The sequence below is a fragment of the Coturnix japonica genome, chromosome Z, assembly GCF_001577835.2.
Source record: "Coturnix japonica isolate 7356 chromosome Z, Coturnix japonica 2.1, whole genome shotgun sequence".
NCBI classification, from domain to species: Eukaryota; Metazoa; Chordata; class Aves; order Galliformes; family Phasianidae; genus Coturnix; species Coturnix japonica.
The window spans coordinates 6458-10687 of NC_029547.1; positions in this window are offsets into that span (position 1 = coordinate 6458).

Here is a 4230-nt window from a genome sequence, read left to right on the forward strand (position 1 = left end):
GTCGGTTATAGGGTCGGGGCCATAAATCCATATTAAAGAGGTCTATGGGCTATATCGACCTACTTATCCTATATCACCCTATAACCCTATATCCCTATATCCCTAATATGGCCTATAATCCCTAATGATCCACCCTATATCCTAATCCCTATAGGGTCCGCTTAATAGGGTAGGTTATAGGGTCGGGCTGCGTAAATCCCATATAGGCGACTATAGGACCTATAACCCCTATCAGGGCCCTATAGTTCCCTATAGACCTATATATCCCTATATCCCCCTATACATTAATTCCTATATATCCCCTAATCCTATTAAATCCCTTATATCCCCCCCCTTAGTAGGAACCTACCAACGAATGGAGGGGCCCGCATCGTAATGGGGGGACGGTGCCGCTTGGCCGCATTTCTAGACCATAAAAGCCGGGCCCTATAGGAAAAAGGGAGATTTTAGGGGTTTTTTTGGGGTCATTTTGGGTTTTTTGGGGTCATTTTAGGGTTTTATGGGTGATAATAGGGTTTTTTTATGGGGAATTTTGGGGTTAAAACGGGGGATTTTAGGGTTTAAAGTTGAGGTAGGCCCAAGGTGCGGCTAGTCGGGCTAGTCGGGGCTAGTAGGCCCGCCATTAAAGGGGTGGTTATTTAAAAGGGATTTTTGGGGTTCAAATTGGGGATTTTTAGGGTTTTATGGGGTTGATTTTTTAGTGGGTTTAGGGGTATGGGGGTTTTTGGGGTTTAAATTGGGTGATTTGGGGATTTTAAGGGGGTTATTTTGGGGTTAAAATGGGGGATTTCGGGTGGATTTGAGGTAGGTCAAGATTGCGGCCTAGTCGGGCCTAGTCGGGCCTAGTAGGCCCAGCCATATAAAGGGGGGTTAATAAAGGGGATTTTGGGGTTAAAAATGGGGATTTTAGGGTTTTATGGGGAGATTTTAGGGTTTTATAGGGTCATTTTAGGGTTTTAAGGGGAGATTTTGGGGTTTTAAGGGGTGATTTTGGGGTTAAAAGGGGGGATTTAGGGTTAAATTTGAGGTAGGCCCAAGACTGCGGCCTAGTCGGGCCTAGTCGGGCCTAGTAGGCCCAGCCATATAAAGAGGGGTTAATAAAGGGGATTTTGGGGTAAAAAATGGGGATTTTAGGGTTTTTAGGGGTGATTTTAGGGTTTTTAGGGGTAGTTTTGGGGTTAAATAGGGAGATTTTGGGGTTTTATGGGGTGATTTTGGGGTTAAAAGGGGGGATTTAGGGTTGGATTTGAGGTAGGCCCAAGACTGCGGCCTAGTCGGGCCTAGTCGGGCCTAGTAGGCCCAGCGATATAAAAGAGGGTTAATAAAGGGGATTTTGGGGTTAAAAAGGGGGATTTTAGGGTTTTAAGGGGTGATTTTAGGGTTTTTAGGGGTAGTTTTGGGGTTAAATTGGGTGATTTTGGGGTTTTATGGGGTGATTTTGGGGTTAAAATGGGAGATTTAGGGTTGGATTTGAGGTAGGCCCAAGACTGCGGCCTAGTCGGGCCTAGTCGGGCCTAGTAGGCCCAGCCATATAAAGGGGGGTTGATAAAGGGGATTTTGGGGTTAAAAAGGTGGATTTTAGGGTTTTATGGGGTGATTTTAGGGTTTTATGGGGTGATTTTGGGGTTAAATAGGGAGATTTTGGGGTTTTATGGGGTGATTTTGGGGTTAAAACGGGGGATTTAGGGTTAAATTTGAGGTAGGCCCAAGACTGCGGCCTAGTCGGGCCTAGTCGGGCCTAGTAGGCCGAGCCATATAGAAGGGTGTTAATAAAGGGGATTTTGGGGTTAAAAAGGGGGATTTTAGGGTTTTATAGGGTCATTTTAGGGTTTTTTGGGGTCATTTTGGGGTTTTATGGGGTGATAATAGGGTTTTATGGGGGAATTTTGGGGTTAAAATGGGAGATTTAGGGTTGGATTTGAGGTAGGCCCAAGATTGCGGCCTAGTTGGGCCTAGTCGGGCCTAGTAGGCCCAGCCATATAAAGGGGGATTAATAAAGGGGATTTTGGGGTTAAAAAGGGGGATTTTGGGGTTTTATGGGGTCATTTTAGGGTTTTATGGGGTCATTTTAGGGTTTTAAGGGGGTAATTTGGGGTTTTTAGGGGTGATTTTGGGGTTAAAATGGGGGATTTAGGGTTGGATTTGAGGTAGGCCCAAGATTGCGGCCTAGTTGGGCCTAGTAGGCCCAGCCATATAAATGGAGTTAAATAAAGGGGATTTTGGGGTAAAAAATGGGGATTTTAGGGTTTTATGGGGTGATTTTAGGGTTTTTAGGGGTAATTTTGGGGTTAAATAGGGAGATTTTGGGGTTTTAAGGGGTGATTTTGGGGTTAAAATGGGGGATTTAGGGTTGGATTTGAGGTAGGCCCAAGAATGCGGCCTAGTCGGGCCTAGTTGGGCCTAGTAGGCCCAGCCATATAAATGGAGTTAAATAAAGGGGATTTTGGGGTAAAAAATGGGGATTTTGGGGTTTTATGGGGTGATTTTGGGGTTAAATTGGGTGATTTTGGGGTTAAATAGGGAGATTTTGGGGTTTTATGGGGTGATTTTGGGGTTAAAAGCGGGGATTTAGGGTTGGATTTGAGGTAGGCCCAAGATTGCGGCCTAGTTGGGCCTAGTCGGGCCTAGTAGGCCCAGCCGTATAAATGGGGGTAAATAAAAGGGATTTTGGGGTTAAAAAGGGGGATTTTAGGGTTTTATGGGGTCATTTTAGGGTTTTATGGGGTCGTTTTGGGGTTAAATAGGGAGATTTTGGGGTTTTATGGGGTTATTTTGGGGTTAAAATGGGAGATTTAGGGTTGGATTTGAGGTAGGCCCAAGATTGCGGCCTAGTCGGGCCTAGTAGGCCCAGCCATATAAAGGGGGGTTAACAAAGGGGATTTTGGGGTTAAAAAGGTGGATTTTAGGGTTTTATGGGGTGATTTTGGGGTTTTTAGGGGTAATTTTGGGGTTAAATAGGGAGATTTTGGGGTTTTATGGGGTGATTTTGGGGTTAAAATTGGGGATTTAGGGTTGGATTTGAGGTAGGCCCAAGACTGCGGCCTAGTCGGGCCTAGTCGGGCCTAGTAGGCCCAGCCATATAAAGGGAGGTTAATAAAGGGGATTTTGGGGTTAAAAAGGGGGATTTTAGGGTTTTTTGGGGTGATTTTAGGGTTTTATAGGGTCATTTTAGGGTTTTAATGGGGTGATTTGGGGTTTTATAGGGTGATTTTGGGGTTAAAACGGGGGATTTAGGGTTGGATTTGAGGTAGGCCCAAGACTGCGGCCTAGTTAGGCCTAGTCGGGCCTAGTAGGCCCAGCCCTATAGAGGGGTGTTATTAAAAGGGATTTTGGGGTTAAAAAGGGGGAATTTGGGGTTTTTTGGGGTCATTTTAGGGTTTTATAGGGTCATTTTGGGGTTTTATGGGTTGATAATAGGGTTTTATGGGGGAATTTTGGGGTTAAAAGTGGGGATTTAGGGTTAAATTTGAGGTAGGCCCAAGATTGCGGCCTAGTCGGGCCTAGTCGGGCCTAGTAGGCCCAGCCCTAAAGAGGGGTGTTATTAAAAGGGATTTTGGGGTTAAAAAGGGGGATTTTAGGGTTTTATGGGGTGATTTTAGGGTTTTAGGGGTAATTTTGGGGTTAAATAGGGAGATTTTGGGGTTTTATGGGGTGATTTTGGGGTTAAAAGGTGGGATTTAGGGTTGGATTTGAGGTAGGCCCAAGATTGCGGCCTAGTCGGGCCTAGTTAGGCCTAGTAGGCCCAGCCATATAAAGGGGGGCTAATAAAAGGGATTTTGGGGTTAAAATGGGGGATTTTAGGGTTTTTTGGGGTCATTTTAGGGTTTTATGGGGTGATTTTGGGGTTAAATAGGGAGATTTTGGGGTTTTTTGGGGTGATTTTGGGGTTAAAATGGGAGATTTAGGGTTAAATTTGAGGTAGGCCCAAGACTGAGGCCTAGTTGCGGCCTAGTCGGGCCTAGTAGGCCCAGCCATATAAAAGGGGGTAAATAAAGGGGATTTTAGGGTAAAAAATGGGGATTTTAGGGTTTTATGGGGTGATTTTGGGGTTAAATAGGGAGATTTGGGGGTTTAAGGGGCGAATTTGGGGTTTTATGGGGTTATTTTGGGGTTAAAAGGGGGGATTTAGGGTTGGATTTGAGGTAGGCCCAAGACTGCGGCCTAGTCGGGCCTAGTCGGGCCTAGTAGGCCCAGCCATATAAACGGGGGTTAATAAAGGGGATTTTGGGG